The sequence below is a fragment of the Panthera pardus genome, unplaced genomic scaffold (assembly GCF_024362965.1).
Source record: "Panthera pardus isolate Hobbes unplaced genomic scaffold, ASM2436296v1 HiC_scaffold_21, whole genome shotgun sequence".
Lineage (NCBI taxonomy): Eukaryota > Metazoa > Chordata > Mammalia > Carnivora > Felidae > Panthera > Panthera pardus.
In genome coordinates, this window is record NW_026526777.1 from 44934833 (window position 1) to 44959257 (window position 24425).

General features: G+C 37.7%; 1 protein-coding gene and 1 long non-coding RNA gene across 3 annotated transcripts in view; both read left to right on the plus strand.

Moving 5' to 3' along the window:
• The window catches only part of TSEN15 (tRNA splicing endonuclease subunit 15), a 103065-nt gene extending 101601 nt beyond the window's left edge, over nt 1–1464 (plus strand). Inside the window, exon 7 of the transcript XR_002074570.2 lies at nt 1076–1464. The gene's annotated coding sequence lies outside the window, so the exon portion shown is untranslated. The remainder of the gene's footprint in view (nt 1–1075) is intronic.
• Nucleotides 1465–1734: 270 nt separating this feature from the next.
• LOC109253880 (uncharacterized) overlaps nt 1735–24425 on the plus strand; it is a 48266-nt gene continuing 25575 nt past the window's right edge. The window contains exons 1-3 of one of the 2 annotated variants that reach the window (XR_008424645.1): nt 1735–3674; nt 6829–7711; nt 17621–17797. This is a non-coding gene — a long non-coding RNA (uncharacterized LOC109253880). The remainder of the gene's footprint in view (nt 3675–6828; nt 7712–17620; nt 17798–24425) is intronic. The other variant, XR_008424646.1, reaches the window with a different exon arrangement.

Genomic DNA, 24425 nt, shown 5'->3' on the forward strand with positions numbered 1-24425 from the left:
TCGCTTGCTCTCTCTCTCAAATAAATAAATAAACTTTAACATATATATATTTTTAAAGTATCTTATAATTGCAAAGCATCACATGTACTGGTAAACAAATAACAAATAAAATAAAAACACTATTTCCACCAACTAGAGATTACCACTGGTAATCTTATTGTATACCCTTCCAGAATTTTTATGTATTCTTACATATCTTTTTCAAAATGAGAAATATACTATTTTTTAAATTGTTACAGACTGTTTTGTAATTGCTTTCTTTCTAAGGTTAATAATCTGGAACTTTCCATGTCAATGCATCTAATCTCATACCTGGTCCACCTTTTATTTCCTCAGTCATCCCCCATATGTCCTCTCTAGCTGGTTTGTCCAGTTAAGGACCAATTCAGGCATGAATATACAAGATTCTCATTACATGGATATTTCTTAAGCTCTTTTGCCATAGACAAAAGACATGATATCATGCTTGTTACATGGATTTGGGCAATTATCTATAAAACATCCCATTTTCTCGATGTGACTAGTTCCTTTTCTGTGTTTCTCTAGAGCCTGTTTCTCTAACCCACTTTATTTTTCATAAAATGGAAGTCAAACGCAAAGTCATAATGAATTCAGGTTAAACCTTGTTATCTAGATTGTATCATAGGAGATGTGAAATTCATACTGCATTTTGTCGTAAGATAAGTATGTTCTGACCGACCCACCATTAGGGATCCTAGCATTTGAACTTAAGGCAAATGGCAATCTTACCCTTCCATTGTAGCACTAAGGTTTCACCCTTGTGACTGGAAGGTAAACTGGGTGGTGTTATTTTGGCAACACTATACAAATGTCTGGTGCCCCAATAACCTTATGCCGAAAGCTTTTAACACCAGTTTATACCTGAGTCAATAACTCCACTAAGAGTTTAAAGTGATTATCAACTAGAGTTCTTCGTAGGATATGGATAACACATTTTAGTTAATTAAAGGTTAATTAAGAACATTTTTATGAAGAACCTATTTCCTGAGGTGTGGGCAGGACTACCTGTATTTATAGCCATAAATACTGACAATCATCATTCTGCTGGTTACAGGAGAACCAGCTTCGATGAGGTAAAGTGAAAAAGAATGAGTTCTGGAGTCAGAAAGACCAAAGTTCAAAATGTAGGTTATGCTTCTTACTGATTGTGTGAAATTAGACAAAGTCACCTGGCCTCTGAGCCTCAGTTTCTTCACCTGTAAAACAAGGAGAGTAATAGAATTTACCTCCTAGGTTATTTCAAAGATTAAATGCTGAAATGTAATTAGCACAGTGTTGGCAAGAATATAACCTCAGTAGTTTTTTGTTATTAAGATCAGCGATCCTAGCTGCCTGTGGTAGGCAGGATCCCCCAGTGTGGTGCCCGTCTAATCCCCCTGAGTTCAGAAGGACCTCTGAATACAGTGAAATATCACCCCCATGGTTATGTTATATTATATGGCAAAAAGGGAGCTTATCAGGTGGACCTGACCTGGTCAGGTAAGCCCTTTAAAAGCAGAGAGCGTTCTCCACTGGTCACAGAGAAGTCAGAACAGTACATTCCAGCTGGCCTGGAAAAAATTAAAAACATCCATGTGGTGAACGGCCTATGTGGCAAGGAGAGCCACTGGCCTCTGGGAGCTGAGCATGATTCCCAGCTGACAGCTGGCAAGAAAATGGGGAACTCATTCCTGCAGCCACAAGGAACTGAATTCTGCCAACACCTTGAATGAGCTCAGATGAGAACCTCGAGTGTCAGATGAGAGCTACAGCCTGACCCTGACTGCAGCCTTGTGAGACCCTGAGCTGGGATCCCGTGAAGCTGTGCTTTGGATCCTGATCCATGAAACTGTAAGATAATAAATTCGCGTTGCTTTAATCTGCTTAGTTCGTGGCAACTTGTTCACGGCAATAGAAGACTAAAATCCCAGCTAGAGTTAATCACCACTGCTTCTGCTGTTCTTGCTGTGCCCATTCCTGTGGCTAATGGCTGTCCTCTAAAGCAAGACTTGATTGCATAAATCATGACATTGCAAGAATGACGAGAGGTGTCATTCTTCAGTACAAACCCCTTAGAATGTAAATATTCTCTCTGGCTTCTACTGCTAATGGACTGGCGGTGGTCACGGGGAGGGATGGTTTATAGACCTTTGTGGCTTTAGAAAGGAACAAAAATATCATCAGGGCTGAGTCTTTCCTGGAAGACTCAACTCCTTATGCAAAAGCTCTTTTCTTCACGGGTTCCTGTTTGACACTGCAAGTCTCTACAAAGGGCTTAGGTGAATCTGAGGCCAAACTCATCCAAATGACCTGGTGAATAGCTTAAGTCCTCAGTGAGTTTACAATATGTTGGGAAAAGCAGACATCATACAAGCCACACAAACTTACCGTTAGAAGTCGTATTGTGTGTTTAAAGAAAAAAAACGTTGAATTATGAAGGCTTTCCTGAGGAAATAATCCTTGAGATGAGATCAAAAGGATGAATAGGGGTTGACTGGGCAAAGGGATGATGATGATGATGGTGATGGTGATGAGCATTCCCTGAGGGTAGGAACAGCTCATGGAAATGTCCTGAGGCAGGAAGGGTCGTGGCAATTTTAAGGAACCTTAGGACCGATGAGCTAGCAAGAAGAGTTGAGGGTGGAGAGGTAGGGAGGAGCAAATCTTTCAGGTCCTGTTAGGCAATGCTAAGGATATCCGTCTCAGTCAGGGCTTTCTCTTTAAAAAGACCACCGTGGCTGTGATGGATTATATGGAGCAGGGACAGGTGCAGAAAAACTAGTTAGGAAGCAATTGTAGCAATCCAGACAGAAGGTCAGGGTGGCTGTGACTACGATCATGGCGGTGGAAGAGAACTTAGATAAAACAAATTTAATTCAGGGATTTTTAATTTTTCCAGTTTTTAAAAATTAAGAAAACATTTTCCGATCATCTCTATCATTCCATGGAGAAGTCACACTCATTCATTTACTTATTTGATAAATATGTGTATTGTGTTATTATGTGCCAGGCATAATTCTGGGCATGGGAATAGAGTAACGAATGAAAAAAGGGCAAAAATCCCTGCTTCCAAGGAGCTTTCGAGTAAGTTAGATAATAAGCAAGAAAAATAAGGAATACGTAAAATATATTTGATAGCAACAAGTGCTAAGGAGAAAGTTAAAGTTGAAAAGGGAGGGGCGCCTGGGTGGCTTAGTCGGTTAAGCGTCAGACTTCAGCTCAGGTCGTGAACTCACGGCTTATGAGTTTGATCCCTGCGTTGGGATGTGCTGACAGCTCAGAGCCTGGAGCCTGCTTTGGATTCTGTGTCTCCCTCTCTCTCTCTGCCCCTCCCCTGCTCTCTCTCTCTCTCTCTCTGTCTCAAAAATAAATAAACATTAAAACAATGTTTTTAAGTTCAAAAGGGAGAAAAGGATGTGTTAGAAGATCATATTATATATGTCCAGACAAGATCTCACTAAGAAGGTGACATTGGAGAGAAGATCTGAAGGAGGTTAAGGATCAAGGCATGCAGCTATTGGGGGTGGGGTGGGTCAGGGAAGAGGACTCTAGCCAGAGGGAACAGAAAGTACAAAGCCTCTGAGGTAGGAATGTGACTGCTGTTTTCCAGAGGGCAATTATGGCTGGAGAAGAATGGGCAGAGGAATGTATCAGTCATCTATCTCATAAGAATGGTGAGTAACAAAGAACCTCAGAACCTCAGTGGCACACAATCATTTAGTTTTACTCATGAGTCTAAAGATCACTGGGGTGGTTCTGCTAAGATGAGCTGAGTTTGTCACGGCTCACTCAATGCCTATGCAGTCAGCTACAAGTCAGCACAGTTTTGCTGATCTTGTCTGGGCTCCCTCACACATCTCAGTCTTAGATAAGACAACTGGATTGACTTAGCTCTGCTCCATATGTCTGTGTGCCTCGCATCTTCCAGTAGGTTGATGTTCTGTTCTTATGTCATAGCAGGAGTGTGGAAGGAGGAGGAGGAGGAGAGAAAGGAAAAAGAAAGTAAGAAGAGAGGAAAGGGAGAAAGAGGACAAGAGAAGGGGGGGGAAGAGAGAGAGAAAGAGAGAGAGAGAGAGAGAGAGGAGATGGGGAGGAGAGAGAGTACACAGCGCACACAAAACCTCTTAAGGTCTGGGTTCAGAACTGAAACAATGGCACATTCTATTGACCAAAGAAATTCATGAGACCAACTTAGTTTCCAGAGATGGAGAACAAATCCCACTTCTTTTGGGGGATACTGTCGAAGTCACACTGCAAAGGGTGTGAGTATAGTGAGGGATGGAGAATTAGGACCAGTTGTTGTCGTGAGTCTGCCACATTAAACTAGTGGGAGATAAAGTCAGAGAAGTCATGGGAATCTAGGTGGTGTGGGGCCTTGTAGGCCAAAGTAAGTCCTTTGGCTTTTGCTCTGAGATGAGAAACAAATGGAGGGTTTCCAAGAGAAGAGTGATACAGGCTAACTTCTATTTTCATGGAATCACTCTGGCTGTAAGGTTAAGAATAGACTGAAGTGGGGAAGGAGACAGTGAGGAGGCTACCACAGCAATCCAGGCAAGAGGCAATGGTGGCTTGGCCTGGAAAATAGTAATAGTAGTGTTGGGAAGTGGTCTTGCATCTTGGCTCATAGAGGAGGGAATGAACACCAACATTTTGGTATTTTCTTCATATGAAGAGAAATGCAGGGGAGGAAGGTTTCTCCTCTCTGTCTCCTCCCCATTCAGCACCCCTTCTCAGACAAAAAAAGACAAATGTGATAGGCAAGAGTCTGACATTTCCTGGGACATGCTTTAGTAATGGGCAGGGACTTACTCTGTCTGCTGAGCAAAACCAGTCCAGAATGTTCCCTTCACTGGAAGTGTGCTGCTAGATAGTGGGCTCCTACTCTACCCCCTGGTAGTTGAGGGTGTGAGGCAGCCCAGGTCCTCACAGGTGCCTGGTGAATGAACTTGGGTTGACTCTGCATACCCAACTCTCAGATACACACTGAGTTGAGCAGGTCTCAAAGTCTGGTTGCAGTGGGAGTAAGAGGCTTCATTCGACCTCAGCCTTGTTTCTTTGCATTCAGAATCTTTGGGTCAGCCAGTGCCCCACTTAGCTCCCTTTGTATGAGTTCCCCCACTGGTGACAAGAGAGGTGAGTCACAGAACCTGAAGACCTAACATCAACATCAAGCTCAACTGAGAATTTGCTGCCATGTTAACCCTTGGCATAGTCTTCCTTTCTTTTTTTCTGGTGTTAGGTAGTCTTTCTTCATCCCTCTATCCCTTTTTCTGAGCCATATTTGAAAGAATGTGAAATTACATTTTTATTAGTGATGCCTCCCTTAGTTTCAAGTAACAGAAACACATTTAAGCTCTCTTAAAGACAAAGCTAGAATTTGTTTTGAAGAAACAAATTTGTCTCAAGACCCAAGGGCAGATACATAGTAGACTTCATAAGTAAACTATGGAGTGCATGGGTGGCTCAGTTGGTTAAGCGTCCAGCTCTTGGTTTTGGCTCAGGTCATGATCTCATGGTTTGTGGGTTTGAGCCCTACATCGAGCTGTCAGCACAGAGCCTGCTTGGGATTCTGTCTCTCCCTCTGTCTCTGCCCCTCCCTGCTCTCTCTCTAAATAAATAAATAAATAAACTTATTTTAAAAATTAAAAAAAAAGAGAAATAAACTATAGCCAGAGCTTCAAATGCAGTCAGGACTTTCCCTTCCGTCCCTAGAGGAGGTGAACACACACCCTAGTTTGCACAGAACTATCCTGGTTTACATCTGCCAGATGTAAACAACAGGCAGAAACCACACAGTGACTTAAATAAGGGAAGCTTAATACAAATATTTTTAAATTTTTGATAAAAGAGCAATTATAAGATATAGGGAAACTCTATGTGGTATCCTAGGGCCAAGGGAGAGTACCTAAGGAGAGACAGATATGAAAGGGGACCCCCTTCCCAAGGCTGGAATTGCAACCATTGGATGGCAGAGAGATTTGCCCAGACCAGAGCTGGTCTGCAATCCGTGAGCAAGCAGGAAGCAACTCTCTGGGGCACAGGTTGAGCATAGAAAATCTGCAGCCAGGTCTGGCACAGGAGCTTGAAGAGAGAGTGGGGTGCCATTGCAGACAGGAGGCTTGGAATATACCATGTCCATGTCAAGACGGCCAGGTGATCACTGGCCAGGTTGGGGCTGTAAAGTCACCAAGGGACCATGAGTTCTGAGCCTGTGGCTGGGATAGAGTACCACCAACTGACAATGCGGCTGCCAGAACCAGCAGGAAGGCCCCTTCCTCCTGCATTATCCCTCTAGTACCCTCTCCTGAGAAACCTCAACAGGTGTTCTTTGTAGGGGAGAAATGCTTTAAAGGAATTCCATTTGTTATTGTGGAACCTGTATGGAAGGGTGAATTCGGATCTGAGAGACAATAAATTGCTAACTGATGCAGCTCTCAACAATACCCTGGTACGAATGATTAATTCCCAGAATAGTCAGATTCATAGAGAAAGAATGTAGAAGAGTAATTACCAAAGGCCGGGAGCATGGGGGAATTGGAGAAGTATTGTTCACTGGGTAGAGTTTCAGTTTGGGACGATGAAAAGGTTCTGGGGATGGATGGTGGTGAAGGTTGCCCAACAATATAATGTACTGAATGCCACGGAATTACACATTCAAAAAGGATTACAATAGTAAATTCTACATTGTACATATTCTATCACAATTACAAAAAAGGTTAATTCATGGTCACTGTATTTGTCTCTCACCTCTGCTCCACTCTGTACATTGACTTTCTTCTTCGTTTCTCCGTTTCTCTTCGACACCCTGGAAAATCTGGCTGCCGACAGCTCTTGACCTAAAACAGCTCTTCTTTTCTCAAGCAACCAGCCACACTGAGTCTGGCTCTCACAAGTCCCTCTCGCAAATTCTCATTAAGTTCTGCAGCTGCTTTGGTCCAGTGCTCATCTTGGCCATTGGGCCAGTATCACCTGATACGACTTTGCAGAAGTGTTTGTGTGTGGTGTTGGGGATAGGATGGAAGAGGGAGAGGAAACTGTAGTGACAAAACAAGGGAAATCTGCTATAATCATTTAATGGCTCCCCTTCTCTCCCTTCCAGAGTTTTAACTAAATAGGGAAGCCAGGCAAATAAGTAAATAAGTAAATATTTTAAAATTCACATTAAGAGGGAAACCAATAAGTAAAATAATGCCAGATCAGTCAAATATTTTTCCTCCTTTCCACCTGTGCTAGTGGTCTGAATTAATAATAGAGGCATACGGCCGAATAATCAGAATTATTCATCAAGCTAATTAACCACATATAGTTTTCTAAGTAGCCACAAAATGGTGGAAATCTTTATTCATACATATATAGTGAGATTTACAAATGTATTGTGGTTGTTACAGTGATTATCATTTTTTATCTTTGTAGGCACAACTTCTTGAATTGATATATATTCCCATCAGGTGCTTCAGAGAAGCTCTGACCTTTTTCTCGACAGGCAAAAATGTGCATTTTGGCACCAGATTATCGGATGGAAAAATACAGGCATTTTCCAAGCCCTAAACACAGAGTGTGCCATCTATTAGTTTGGATTTCTTCCTTAACTATCATCATACTAATATGTGGTGGTTTTTCCAAGAAGAAATGAATCCAAATCTATCTTTGGACTCAGAATCCCGGAAGCCTGGGTTTTATCACTGGCTGGTCACAGATGCACTGAAAATGGGTAAGTCACCTCCATCTTTGTCTGAATTTCTCCATCTGGCAAATGTAAATTCTGACACTCGCCATCAGATAATGTTTGCAAAATGTTTGATGGTCCTTGCTGGTAGACAGTATGTAATTGCAAACAGTTGGATCATTTTTTTTCTGTCCTAAAAATTCTTCTCTTTTTCTAGAAACTATTTTTAAATTAAAAATGTCACTTTTAAAGTATGGGCACATGGCAATAAAATTCAGTTGGTACTAGAGAGTAATTTTTTTAAAAAGTAAAGGTCTTTCTCTATGGCATTCCCCAGAAGTAACAGCTTAAGAGTTTCCTATTTTTAATCCTTCTGAGGCGAACCTCCGCAACAATAATTTATTATCCCTTTATTTTTGATGTATCAGCTTCAAAGTATAGCTGATGGGCCCCCTTATGAAAGATGAGGAGCTTGGCTCATTTACACTTTCCTTCAACAACCACTGCCAGATATATTTCATTTTTTTATTATTCCTTTAGATGCGTCGATAGCTTTGTACAATGTATTCAACCTTCCATTTCTTGATCCATCAATTTTAGGCAGGATGTCAATACTTCCCTCTAAGTTAATGAGAGATTTAACAGCCCTACCTTTTCCTCCTCCTCTCTTGGTCACAGTGTCACAGAGTCAGTTCATCATATAGTTAATTTACACGGTCAAATGTATAGAATTTATTATTTCTGATATAATTAATTTTGGTGTGTTTTGGCCATGTATTAAGTCTAAAAACAGCCAGAATTTATAATATTTTAATTAGATGAATACTATTGATTAAACAATTTCATTCCATTCAAATAAAAAAAACATGTATTGATTGCATATGCAGTACCAGCACTGTGCTAAGTGCTAAAGATACATCAATGCACAGAACAGAGAAAAAAAAAAAAAACCTGCCTTCGTAGAGCTTACCTTTTAATGTATATGTGTGGACTCAGAGAAAAAGTGATGAAACTATTTCATTTAACCTGTGCTGATAGAAAAAGAAATTCCCAGGGGCACCTGGCTGGCCCAGTAAGTAGAGCATGTGACTCTCAGTCTCAGGGTTGTAAGTTCAAGCCCCCATGTTGGGCATGGAGTCAACCGAAAGGAAGGAAGGAACGAAGGAAGGAAGGAAGGAAGGAAGGAAGGAAGGAAGGAGGAAATGCGCAGATGTAAATTGGGAGGAGGAGGGAGAAATAGAGGAAGCAGGGCACTGAATTTTTATAATGCATTATTATCATATGCCTTCACTTTCTTACTAAAATAATAATTTAAAATTTACAGCAATTTAGAAGAAATTTACTTCTTCTTGAAGCTATTCTTTCCAAGGCCTCCTCATTTGCTAATCTAGTTTGGGTTGCTAATTTGTGAAACCTGGTTTTCAATATCATTTTGCTGGGTTTTTGTTGTTGTTTTTTACTGCATGTATTTTTGTATTTTTTTTCCAATTTTACTTTGTGTTAAGCAGTTGGGCTTGGGCAATTGTTATTTGTATGGCTTGTCTTTCTCTTTTCTTTATCCTTCTGTATAAATTCTAAAATCATTATTTCACGAAGCATCATATTTCATATAAGGACATTATTTTTACCATTTTACTCTCCCATTTCATTGATAGTTTTTACTGGGTATAAAATTATTTGTTCAGAATCAATTTCCATTAGAACTCTGAATGTGTTTCTCTCTTATCCCAATGGAAAAGTTTGATGCCAATCTGGTTTTCACTCCAGCAAGGCTAACTTGTCCTGCTCACTCACCACCACATAAGCATGAAATTTTTTTTTTTTAATTTTTTTTAATCTTTATTTATTTTTGAGAGAGAGAGAGACAGAGTGCAAGCGGGGGAGGAACAGAGACACAGGGAGACACAGAATCCGAAGCAGGCTCTAGGCTCCCAGCTGTCAGCACAGAGCCCAACACGGGGCTCAAACCCATGAACCACGAGATCATGACCTGAGCTGAAGTTGGATGCTTAACCGACTGAGCCACCCAGGCGCCCCATGAAATATTTTTGTCTTTAACCTTGGCTTAAACACATTTCATAAGGATGTACTTAAGTGTGAACATTTTTTATATTAATTGTGCTGGGTACCTCCAAGTTGCTGACATTCATAAGATTCTTATTTGTCTTCAGCTATGGAAAAATTTCCTCTAATATATTTTTGGATAAATTCTTGACCTTTTAAAAATCACACTGATTACATTTATGCCCTTTTCTTTTACTTCTCCATATTTTTTTCATTCTTCTCCTAATTCACTTCTCTGCTTTTTTGCTCTATATTTTGGGATACTTACCTAACTAGATGGATCACTGGTAAATTCTACCCAACATTTAAGGAAGAAATTATACCAATTCTCTATCATCTCCTTCAGAGAATAGAAGGAGAAGGAATGTTACCTACCTCATTCTATTTGGCCAACATAACCCTAATTCCAAAATCAAAGACATTATAAGAAAAGAAAACTGTAATATTCCTCACGAATATAGATGGAAAAATCCTCAACAAAATACTAGAGAATTGAATTAAACAATGTATAAAAAAGAATTATATACCAAGAACAAGTGGGATTTATCCCAAGTATGTAAGGCTGGTTCAACATTTAAAAATGAAGTAATGTAATCTATCATATCAAGAGTCTAAAGAATAAAAATCACATGATCGTATCAATAAATGCAGAAAAAACATTTGGCAAAATCCAATACCCATTTGTGATCAAAAATGCTCAGTAAACTAGAAATAGAGGGGAACTTTCTCAACTTGATAAAGAATATCTATGGGGCGCCTGGGTGGCTCGGTCGGTTAAGCGTCCAACTTCGGCTCAGGTCATGATCTCACGGTCCGTGAGTTCGAGCCCCATGTCGGGCTCTGTGCTGACCGCTCAGAGCCTGGAGCCTGTTTCAGATTCTGTGTCTCCCTCTCTCTCTGCCCCTCCCCTGTTCATGCTCTGTCTCTCTCTGTCTCAAAAATAAATAAACGTTAAAAAAAAATTAAAAAAAAAAAGAATATCTACAGAAACCCCTACAGTTAACATCATACTTAATGGTGATAAACTTCAATATCAGAAACAAGGTAAAGAAGTTCCCTCTCAGCACTGCTTTTAAACATTGTAATGGGATTCCTAATTAATGTAATAAGACAAGAAAAAGAAATAACAGATATAAGTTGGAAAGGAAGAAATAAAACTGTCTTTGTTTGCAGAGAACATGATTGTCCATGTAGAAAATCAGAAGGAATCAATAAGGAAAAAAAAAAACCCTAGAATTAATTAAGTGCTTACCAGAAGGTTTTAGGATACACAGTTAATATTAAAAAGTCAATCACTTTTCAGTATACTAGCAATTAACAAGTGGAATCTGAAATTAAAAACAATACTATTTTTATCAGCACTCCCCAAAATGAAATACTTAGGTATAAATCTAACAAAAGCTGGACAAGATCTTTATGAGGAAAACTACAAAACTCTGATGAATGAAATCAGAGAAGAATTAAATAAACTGAACTAATGGAGAGATATTCAGTATTGTCAAGATGTCACTTCTTCCCAACTTGGTGTATAAATTCAATATAATCCATATCAAAATCCCAGCAAATTATCTTGTGGAAATGGATAAATTGATTCTAAAATTTATAGAGAGGCAAAAAGCTCAGAATAGCAAACGCAATATTGAAGGAGAGGAATAAATTCAGAAGACTCACACTAGCCAACTTTAGAATTTACTATACAGCTACAGCAGTCAAGACAGTGTGGTATTGGTAAAAGAATAGACAAATAGATCAATGCAACAGAATAGAGAGTCAATGAATACATGCAAGTAGATATAGTTAGATGATGTTTGGCAAAAGCGTAAAAGCAATATAGTAAAATGTAGTCTTTCCAATAAATGGTGCTGGACCACCTGGATATCCACAGGCCAAAAAAAAAAAAAAAAAAAAGAATCTAGACACGGACCTTATACTATTCACAAAAATTAACTCAGAATAGACCAGAGACCTAAATGCAAAAAACAAAACTAAAAAACTAGAAAATAATAGGAGAAAACATTGATCACCTTGGGTATGGCAAGGACTTTTTGGATATGACACCCAAGGCATGATCCATGAAAGAAATAATTGGTAAGCTGGACTCCATTAAAATTAAAAACTTGACTTCTGTGAAAGACAGTATCATGGGAATGAGAAGACAAACCACAGCCTGGGAGAAAATATTTGCAAAAGACATGTCTGATAAAGGATTGTTATCTGAAATGTGCAAGGAACTCTTTAAACTCAACAATAAGAAAACTAGCAACTGGATTAAAAAATGGCCAGAGACTTTAACAGACACCTCACCTAAGAAGATATGCAGATAGCAAATAAGTATATGAAAAAAAAATGCTCCACATCATATATTATTAGGGAAATGAAAATTAAAACAACCAGATACCATGACATATCTATGAAAATGGATAAATCCACAACACTAACAATACCAAATGCTGATGAGGATACAAAGCAACCGAAACTCTCATGTACTGCTTGTGAGTTCAAAATGGTACAATCACTTTAGAAGTCAGTTTGGCAGTCTTTTATAAAACTAAACACTGTCTTACCGTATGATCCAGCAATCCTGCTCATCGGTATTTATTCCAAGGAGTTAAAAAATTATGTCCACACAAAAATGTTGTGCACAGATGTTTACAGCATCTTTATTCAGTGCCAAAATTTGGAAGCAGCAAACATGTTCTTCAGTAGATGAATGGGTAAATAAACTGTGGTACATCTAGACAATTGATATTACTCAGTGGCAAAAAGAAACAACCTATCAAGCCATGAAAAGACACGAAGGAAACTTAAATGATATTACTAAGTGAAAGAAGTCAATCTGAAAAGGCTATATACTGCATGGAAACCATATGACATCCTGAAAAAGGCAAAGTTATAGAGACATGAAAAGATCAGTGGTTGCCAGGAGTTTGGGGGCAGGGAGGGAGGGATGAATAGGCGCGGCAGTGAAAATACTCTGTATGATACTATTCTGATAGATATATGTCATTATACGTTTGTCTAGACCCAGAGAATGTACAGCATCGAGAGTGAACCCTGATGTAAACTATGGACTTTGGGTGATTATGCTGTGTCAGTGTAGGTTTATCAGTTATAACATATGTATCACTTTAGTGGGAGATAATGGGGGAGGCTATATATTTGTGGGGGCTGGGAGTATATGGGAACTCTCTGGACTTAAAATTGCTCTTAAAACATTGTCTTTATTTAAAAATTATGCTAATTCTAAGAAGCCAGCCTCAGAAGGCCAATATTGTATGATTCCACTTATATGAAATGTTCAGAATAAGCAAATCTGCAGACAGAACGTAGGGGAGGGATTGCCTAGGGCTGGCAGAATAGTAGGTTTAGGGAGATGGAAAAAGAGTACACAGCTTCTACTCGGTAATGAAAACATTGTAAAATTGATTGTGGTGATGTTTGCACCAACTCTCTAAAAGCCACTTACTTGTATACTTCAAAAAATAAGATTGGGTCAGGAGGCAGTATTGAACAGGGTTTAAGAACATAGACTTTGGAATTAGCCTGACCTGAGTTTACTGACTTTACTACGTACTGGTTGTGTGACTTCTCACACAGTTCTCTCTGAATCTCCACTTCCACATCTGGAAAATACAAATAAAGTCATCACACACACACACACACACACACACACACACACACACACACACCTCAAAGAGTCTGGACAGTATCCTGAGGAACCAGGGCAGGGGAAGCCAAAGGTTCCCACCCTCTCCTCTGCAGCAGCACTCACCTCACTGACTGGGCGCCATGGCAAAGAGGCAGCTCCCTGTTGCCACCCTTGCCACAGGGAGGGAAGACAGATCAAATTCAGTGAGACACCAACTGATTGTCACCTTCTCTTGGCCCTTCCTTTCTCTGTGAATTTGGTCAATACCAGACCCATGTCCATAAAGACCCTTCCTCAGATTTGAGAAATGGATAGGGGGTGAAAGAGAGCAAGAAATGAACTCTAAAAATCTCTCACCATCATGATGCTATAGCAAAGGTCCCAGGTGCACTGCAGACAAAGATTGGACATTTATCAAGTAAAAACTGCAGGCTAGGATGAATTACTTCATTGGATGTGGAAATTACAAGTGGTACTTAAATGCTAGCTGCTTTTGGCACGGACAGAGTGGATTAATCATTATGGTGTAATATAAAGTCCAGATGAAACAAAGTCAGCCCAGCAATTTTAGCTGGAGAGGACAGTGTAAACACTACAAAAACAACCAGGCAAAAAAATATAAACTGTGGAGAGCAGCCATTTCCAAAGCCACTCAGGAACCAGTTTTCCAAGAGAATGTTTTATCTCAAGCCAAGTGGACCTAAGATTAAAACCCTAAGATTAAAGCCTCTTGTATCTACTCATCCGTGGTTATCAATAAAGGACCACTCATCCAAGGGAAAAGTATCCCAACTCATTTTTTTTTTTTTTTACTTACTTCATTCTGATCTATAATTGACTCTTACTGCGAAGACAACAAGGAAGCCGTGACTAATATTTTGTCAGGAAGCAAATCCACCCTACATATCAGTACAAAACTAGAACTAGCCATCGGGGGTGGCTGGTTCTAAGCAAGATGATAATGATGACATAGAGTCGTGAAATGTCCAAGCTAAAGGGAAAATAAGAATATTAAACATGATGTGACAATACAATGATTATAGCAAACATTTATTAAGAACTTAATATGTCCAGGAAGTATTTAATAATTCACATGTTTTAACTCATTGAACCCCAAGCATACCCCTATAAGATAGGTACAACCAATATTCCCATTATTTAGGGGTGGTTAGGTGGCCCCGTCAGTTAAGAGCCTTACTCCTCATTTGGCTCAGGTCATGATCTCACAGCTGATGGGGCTGACCCCACGTCAAGTTCTGCACTGACTGCATGAAGCTTGCTTGGGATTCTCTCTCTCCTTTTCTCTCTGCCCTGTCCCCACTCATTCATTCTCTCTCTCTCTCTCTCTCTCTCTCTCTCTCTCTCTCTTAAAAGAAATAAACAAACTTAAAAAATATTCCCATTATTCATAAGATAAAACCGAGGATAGAGACCAACTCTCTCATTGGGCACTTCTGAAAACTGAGGCCAAAGGTAGTGAGAAAACTTGCATGTAGTTATTGAAGTTTGTTGTATTTCCTTCAAACATCCTTCATCATTCTTTACCTTCTTCCTCTTCACTCCATTTCAGGTGCTCAGTTCACTCTCTCTTTTTTTTAAATAAAGAAACCCATTTTCAGGAAAAAATCCTATATTAGCCGTTTACCCCATAGTTGTCAAGGTCACTGCCATCCAAATGATGCTGATGTCAAATCCAATGTTTAGTTCTCCATCTTCCTCTTATTTGTCCCATCAGCAGCAATTGACATAATCGATCTCTCTCTCCCTTCCTCCTTGGAAATCTTTTCTTCTTTTGGCTTCTGGTACACTATTCTCTCTTAAATTTCCTTCTACCTCAGTGGTTGCTACTTCAATGTCTCTTTTATTGGTTCCTTCTCTTTTCCCTGACTCTAAGCCTGGGACTTAGTTATTGGACCTCTTCTCTTCCATAACTATACCCACTCCCTTGGTGATTCCTTCTAGTCACATGGCTTTAAATGTGATTACTGAATTTATATGTTCAGTCATGACTTTGTCACAGAAGCCCAGACACATGTATTCTACTTGACACATATATCTACTTGACATCCCCACTTGGATTTCTAAGTGACATCTCAAACACTAACCGAAACCAAAGGTGTGATTTCTCCTGATCAATCCTGCTTTGCCCAGTCTTCCCTACACCCATAAATGGCAACTCGACCCTTCCAGTTGCTTAAGTCAAGAATCTTGAAATCATCCTGATTCCTCTCTTTATCCCATATTCATTTGAACAAATTCTGTGGCTCTACTATCAACTACACCTACAATTCAATGCCTTCTTGCCATCTCCATAACTATTGCACTGGTCTGGTCCAAGTCTCTATCATCTTGCCTGGATTGTCCTAATAGTATCCTAATTGCTCAGGTTTTCCAACTCTGTCCCACTGCAGTAGCTAGAGGGCTCTTTTAAAAGTATAAGTTAAAAATCCTCCAATAGCTTCATATGTCACTCGGGGAAATGACCAAATTCCTTCACTGGTTCATAGCCTCTATGTGCTTTGCAAGTGTTTTAACCCCACCCAAATATCTCTCTGACCTCTCTCTCTTACTTATAACTTCCTTTAGGCCATTTGTTTTTGGTATCTTTGTTGTTCTTGAATTGAACCGTATGCCTACCTCAGGGTCTTTGCATGTGCTATTTTTCAGTCTGGAACACTTTTCTCCAGATATATGCATGACTGGCATCATTCTTACTTTATTTAATTTTTGCTGTGCTCAAAACTCACTTTATTAGAGAGGCCATCTACTACAAATAACAAGACAGCATTTCTGTATTCCTGATACTCTATATCTTGATTTAAGCCTTAGCAATTATGATACTTGATTATTATATGTTTAGTTATTTATTATTGGTCTCTCCCAATTAATTATGAGCCCCATGAACTCAGAGATTTTGTTTTTTTTGTTCACAACCCCCAGCACCTCAAACAATGCTTGACACTATTGAGTGAATTAATTAATTAATTAAATCAGATTGTTACCTATTGTGAGGCCTACTGACAATTAAGACTTATCTCTCATTGGAGAAACAAAGGTATCTATCCTATCAAAGAACTTCAAGACTTAGATATGGTGATGGTGAATGTATCCATGAAATTATTCTTCATGAGGTCCCTGACTCTGTCTTCTTATGGATTTATCCTGATAACTATTTCTTTAAGAATTCATTTAAAAATTAAAATTAATGATAAAAGAATGACTATATTGCTTTAGTTTGGACAGGGCTCTTTCAGGCCTTAAAATAAGTTGATCATAATGGCCATTGGCTTGACTAGACTTTGTGCCACCTGTTTGCTATAGGAAGTCTTTCCCCTTCACAAACCTTGGGGCAAAGCATGAAGAACTGGGAGAATAATGGCCACAACTATCCTCTGGGAACAGACTTAAGGGCTATGTCGCTTCCTTTAAAAAACACACCACACATACCCACTGCTAATATAAATACAATAGCCATGAGTCTGACTGCCATGGAGACCCAGCTGCACCACAAACCTCATGCCAGATGAACAGAAGGTTAAAGGAAGGAATCTGCTGAAAAGGCCAAAAGTTTGGTTTGCTTACAGAATATTTTTCATAACCTTTGCCCATTCAGCAATTGTGGTGTCACTGTTTTGTTTCTGTCCTTACTCCACAACATAGTACAGGGTCAAGTGTCCATCAGTGACTTATCTTACCCTTCTTGTTTTTTTGGTGTTTAATGTGGTTGTGCTTGATTAGGATAAACAGAAAAGAAGATTTGAATGAGTTCCTGTTTCAAAGGAAAGGGGGAACCCTGGTGATGCCCCACCCATATCCCCTTCATCTATTCTGAAGGTCACCTGCCAGTGGTTCCCACACACTCTGGTGGATTCCTGTGACTCTCCTCCTGAGAGCATTGTCTAGTTTCAAGAGTAAGCTTCACCATATTCTCTTATGCTCTAAAGACTGGAGCAGACCAAAAATGCTGAGAGCCAACACTCTAGGAGCTGCCCTCAACCAATGAAGATGGGAGTAGGTGATGAAGAATTCAGCTTTTCATTCACTCACAGGGACAGTTCTCAGATGTATTACATCCATTTTCTTATAACATCCCCAGAAGTATTAAGCCCCAGTCACCCACAATTCATTAACTCACAGTTTATTGGCTTTACCCCTTCTGTGTTTAATTTTCCTATTCCCATAATGTTCTTCATAGAATCACTTCCCAAATAAATTACTTGTGCTGAAATTTCTTTTCTCAGATTCTGATTTTGGGGAATCCAAACTGAGATGGGCATATTTTGCTACCTGAAATGGCCTGGACCTATATTTGCTCTTAAGCAGAGCAAGAATTTGGAGTACAGAATTTCTGGCAGCTGCTGCTGCCACCTAGAAATTGTTATTGAACAACATGAAGCAATATGGCAAGGCTGAAACTGGTAATGTATCTTATCATTTGGATAATAATAAAATTACTTGTCACTTAGTAAATACCAAAGAAATAATACTTCATTTCTTCACTTACTTTATTGACTTAAGTATATGTAAATTATCAAAGTGAATAACATAGTAATGCATGTTATTGTTTGTATGATAATCAGATTCATTGTTTGTTATAGGGTACTTTTAAGAATTAATGGTCATCTATTGAATTTTATAAACATATTCAGGAATGAGGAAGTTTTAGAAAAAGCACTCCAGAAATCTGCATAAAGATTCCTTTGAGGGGCACCTGGCTGGCTCAGTCAGGAGAGCATATGACTCTTGAACTTGGGGTTTTGAGTTCAGGCCCCCCATTGGGTGTGGAGATTACTTAAAAACGAAATCTTACTATATGCTAAGAACTTGGATGTAAATTTAAAAAAAATAAATTAAATTTTAAAAATCTTAAAAAAATAAAAGATTCCTTTGAATCTTTGTTAAGTACTGGCTACACATGAAAAGAGTGAAATTGCACAAACTGTTCAAAGAATACTGGGAAGGGAGGGTCAACTTGCATAGAGATGAAGGTTTTCAAACTTGATCATCCATGGTGGAGAATCTTTGGAGATCACCTGGGACATTTAGTAGGGATTCTTGAGAGGTCACACTTTAGAAGTAGGACACAATTCCTGGAGTGAAAACTATTTTAGCACTACTTAGAAAAGCTTAAAAATAGTCCTCAGGAAGATTACTTTGATTTGAGAGTGATGTAAGTGTCTATGGATACAAAACCCAACCCTCTTTAAAAGAACAACAAAATCCAGACACTCAAGAATATAAGATTTACAATGTACAATTGTGCAATGTGCAATGTACAATTCACAGACCCAATAAGTTTTTCTTTTGCTAGTTATAAGAAGGAGGAAAATGTGATCTCTAACCAGGAAAAAGGACAATAGAAACAGATCCAGAAATTACAGAAATGCTAGAAGTAACAGATGATAGATGACTGTTATTAATATTGTGTTCAAGTATATAAAGACATGAACATGTGAGAAAAGAGATGGAAGATATAAAAAATAAGTTAGAATGAACTTCAGGAGTAGAAAAATTAAGTATTTGAAATGAAAAAATCCACTGGATAGGATGAACAACAAATTTCACACTGCAGAAGAAAAGACTAATGACTTTGAAAAGATATAGCAATAGCATCTATCCAAAATGAAGCAGAGAGAACAATAACTTTAAAAAACGAACAAAAGTTCAGTGACCTCTGAGACAGTATCGGGAATTCCAAGATTCATGTAACCTGAATCCCAGAATAAGGAGAGAGAAAGGAAGGGAAAGCAAATATGTTGGAAGAATCAATGGCAGAAACAGTTCCAAATTTGATGAAGACTATAAACCCACAAATCCAAGAAGCTCAAAGCACCTCACATAAGATTTCACACACACATAGTAATACCCACATTTGGAGTGACATAAAGCACATTATAAAATTCTGCAAACCAGTGATAAAGAAAAATATTTTAGCAGCTGCCAAAGAAAAATGATAGTCTGTACAGAGAAACAAAGTTAAGAATTATTCATACCTGTGGTCAGAAACTATGTAAACCAGAAAGAAAAATGAACCAAAATCTTTAAAATACTAAAAGAGGAAGTGCCCAGAGTGGCTCAGTTGGTTGAGTGTCCAACTCGATTTCAGCTCAGGTCATGATCCCAGGGTCATGGGATGGAGCCCCGCATCAGGCTCCACACTGAGCATGGAAGCTTGCGTGAGTTCGAGCCCTGAGCTGGGCTCTGTGCTGACAGCTCAGAGCTTGAAGCCTGCTTCAGATTCTGTGTCTCCCTCTCTCTCTGACTTCCCCCACTAATACTTTGTCCCTGTCTCTCTCTGAAAAATACACATTAAAAAATTATTTAAATGAATAAATAAATAATGAAAAATAAAATACTGGAGGAAAAATATTGTCAACCTAGAAATCCATATGTAACTAAAATATTCTTCAGAATATGGTCATTTTTTTAAGACAACAGCTGTGACAATTCATCATCAAGAGGACTACATTACAAGAAAGTTAGAAAAAAAAGTTGCTCAAATAGGAGACAGTGACACAAGATGAAAACATGGATTTATTTAAAAGAATTAAGAGTAATCTTAATAAATAAATCAGCAATAATAAATATGTAGATAAATATAAAAGATTATTTTCTCATTTTAAAATTTCTTTAAAATATAACCTTTTACAGTAATAATAATAATAATGTTTTCTTTGCTTTATAACAGATGTATAAATAAAGCAAATGACATTAATGGCATAAAAGAAAAGAGGAGGAAGTGGAAACATAATGCAAATGTCTTATATGTCAATTGATATAATATTATTGAAGGTAGTTTGGATAAATTAAATATGTATGTTATAAACCCTAGAGCAACCAGTTTTTCTTTTAAGTATAGGTAATAAAATAGTAAATAAACATAGAACTGATAGGCTAAAATTGATAAAATAGAGATAAAATGAATGCTACAACATAATGAACTAAACCAAAAAAAAAAAAAAAGGCAGAGAGAAGATAGATAGATAGATAGCAGATAGAATGAGTAGAAAAAAAGAACAAAATTATAGGTTTAAATCCAAATATATTGAACATTACATTAAATATAAATGACCCACATATTTCAATTAAAAGACAAATTCTCAGATTAATAAAAAAGCAAGATCCAACCATACACTATCTATAAGAAACCCATTTTACATGTAAAGACACAGATACCTTAAAGGAATATGATGGAAGATTTAACACAAACAGCAAAAAAATAGATCAATTGGATATTAGCAAAATTAAATCTTTTTGCTTCAAAAGACACCATCCAAAATGTGAAAAGACAATCCTCAGCATGAGACAAATATTTTTAAATCAGGACTCTTATAAGGGACTTGTGTTTAGGCTATATAAAGCATCACAGCTCAATAAAAAAAGATTACCTATTTTTAAAATGGGAAAGGATCTGAATAGACATTTCTCCAAAGAAGATACACAAATGGTCAATAAGCACATGAAAAGATGCTCAACATCATTAGCCATCAGTGAAGTGCAAATCAAAACCACAGTGAGATACCACTTCACACCCATTAGCATAGCTAGAATAAAAAAGACAATAGAAAGTTGATAAAAGTATGGAGAAATTAGAACCTTTATACACTGCTGGTGGAAATGTAAAATGGTGCATCCACTTTGGAAAACAATCTGGAAATTCCTCAAAATGTTAAACATGGAATTATTGTGTGACTCAGCAATTCTACTCCTATGTATATATCCAAGAGAAATAAAAATGTGTATCCACATAAAAACTTGTACATAAATATTCATAATATTATTCACAATAGCCAAAACAACTCAAATATCCATGAACAAATGAATGGATAAATAAAATGTGGTAAATCCATATAGTAGAATATTATTTAATTATTAGATGGAAAAAATACTGATATAATCTGCAATATGAATGAACCTTGAAAATATTATGCTAAAGGAGGCAGACACAAAAGGCTACATATTGTATTATCCCATTTCTTTTTTTAAGTTTACTTTTATTTATTTTGAGAAAGATACAGAGAACAAGCGGGGGAGCAACAGAGAGAGAAGGAGACAGAGAAACCCCAAGCAGGCCCCACACCATCAGCACAGAGCCTGACATGGGGCTCGATCTCATGAACTATGAGATCGTGACCTGAGCTGAAATCAAGAGTCAGAGCTTAACTAATTGAGCCACCCAGGTGCCCCTGTATTATTCCATTTCTATGAAATGTTCAGAAGAGGAAAGTCTATAATAGAGACAAAAGTAGATTAGTGGTTCCAAGGTCTGGGTGAATAAGGAAAATGGGATGACTGCTAAAGGATGTATAGTTTCTTTTTTTTTTTTAACGTTTATTTATTTTTGAGACAGAGAGAGACAGAGCATGAATGGGGGAGGGTCAGAGAGAGAGAGGGAGACACAGAATCTGAATCAGGCTCCAGGCTCTGCACTGTCAGCACAGAGCCCGACGCAGGGCTTGAACTCACGGACTGTGAGATCATGACCTGAGCCGAAGTCGGACACTCAACTGACTGAGCCACCCAGGCACCCCTATAGTTTCTTTTTAAGGTGATGAAAATGTTCTAAAATTGGTTGTGGTGATGGTTGCACAGCTATGAATATGCTAACAACTATTGAATTGCACACTTTAAAAAGAGTTAATTGTATGTTATGCGAATTATATCTCAATAAAGCTGTTATAAAAATAGTAAAATGATGGAAAAGTTATGCCGTGCAAAAACTAAAGAAAAGCTGAAGTAGACTTTGGAACAAAAATATTACCAGGGATAATGGGGAGCATTTTATGATGATGGAGTCAATTTACCATGCAGATATAACAGCTCAAATGCACCCAAAAATAGACCTCCAAATATATGAAGCGAAAGTTGACCAAACTAAAAGTGAAATAAGAAAATCCATAAATATGGTTGGAGATTTCAATTTTTATCTCTCAGTAATTGACACAGAAACTATATAAAAAATTAACAAAGATATCAAAGTCCTGAGCAAATTTGTCAACCAACTTGGCCTAATCAAGATCAATAGAATACTTCACCTAACAGCAAAATATACATTCTTTTCTAGTGTTCCTGGAACATTCACTAAAATAAGCCATTTTCTGGGGCATAAAATAAATCTCAATAAATTAAAAAATATATAAATAAAAAATCATGGTCTCTGTCTATAATAAGAATTAAATCAGAAATGATAAAAAAAAAAGTATCTGGATATTTGGAAATTAAATAAGCATTTCTAAAGAACCCATGGGTCAGAAAAGACATCACAAGAGAATTTAGAAAACATTTAGAACTGAATAACAATGAAAATGCAACATGTTAAAATTAGAGAGACATAGCTAAAACACTTAGCTGTTTAGTGTGTAAATCACTCTTAAAGGGAAGTTCATAGCTTTAAAAGCTTATATTTAAAAAGACGAAAGAAGGGGCGCCTGGGTGGCTCAGTTGGTTAAGCGTCTGATTCTGGATCTCTTGGTTCATGAGATCTAGCCCGAGTTGAGCTTTGTGCTGACAGTGGGGAGCCTGTTTGGGATTCTGTCTCTGCCTCTCTCTCTGCCCCTCCCCAACTTGTGTGCATGCTCTGGAAAGAAAGAAAGAAAAGGATTAAAATTAATTATTTAACCTTCCAATGTAAAAATCTAGATAAAGAAGAGTAAATTGAAATGTTATAGAAAATAATAAAAATGATTTAAAAAATCAATAAGATCAAAAGCAATTTATTTAATCAATAAAATTGATAAACCTTTAGTCAGAATTATTAAGATTAAAAAACCAGAGAAATCACAAATTACTAACATCAATAATAGGAAGAGACATCACTGCACATCCTTCAGATATTAAAAAGATAATAAGAAAAAACTTTTTAGAAGGAAATGTAGGCAAACATCTTCGTGGCCTTCAGATAGTCAAAGATTTCTTAGTTCAAAAAAAAAAAAAAGGATAAACCCTAAATGAAATAATGATAAATTGGAGTTTATGAAAATAAAAAAACTTCTGCTCTTTCAAAGACCCTTTTAAGAAAATTAAAAGACAAGCCACAGGGAAAAAAAAAAAAAAAAAAAGACAAGCCACAAACAGGGAAGACAGTATTTACAGTACACATATCTGACATAAGACTTATATCCAGAATATACAAGGAACTCTCCAGAATATAGAGAACTCTCTTGATCAATCAGGACACAAACACAAACAACACAAGAATGCTCAATAAGTGCATGAAAAAATGGGGCACCTGGGTGGCACAGTTGGTTAAGCATCTGACTTCAGCTCAGGTCATGATCTCATGGTCCATGGGTTTGAGCCCCACATCAGGCTCTGTGCTGACAGCTGCTCTGTGCTGGAGCCTGCTTCAAATTCTGTGTCAGCCTAGCTCTCTGCCCCTCCCCCACTCACACTCTGTCTTTCAAAAATGAATAAATGTTAAAAAAAATTAAAAAATAATAAGTCCATGAAAAAATGATTAACATGAATAATAAATAGGGAAATTCTAATTATACCTAAATTCTAATTATATAATTTTATACCATTTGGATCTCTTTTTCTTTATTATCATGCATCATTTATTGAATACATCATCTTTTGCCTATTGTGTGTAATGCTACCTCTATTATATATGAATTTGCCATATATGTGAACATCTGTTTCTGAGATCTATTTGTCTATCCCTGTGCCAACACCACATATTCTTAGTTACTATAGCTTAATGATTAGTATTATATTTGGTAGGGCAACTGTCCCTCTCCAGCAGAAATAAACAAATCCTCTCTGAGGAAGCAGATTTTACAACTGTTAAGGAACAAAAATTCAACTGAGAAAAATTTTAAAGATATAATTGGTTTATTAATTTATGAATTGAACATTATCCCATCTAACAAGCAGAGGGGAGCTCTGGGGATCTGTACCAAATGGAAGGATTTCATAGACAGAAATGGGGCAGAACAAATTAGCAAAAGAAAAGAAAGGATTGTTTCCAGCAAGGTCACCTTCTCGTAGGGTGTAGGACAGGGAGTTTTATTAAATGGATTACCTCATCTTTTGGGGGTAGGTAAA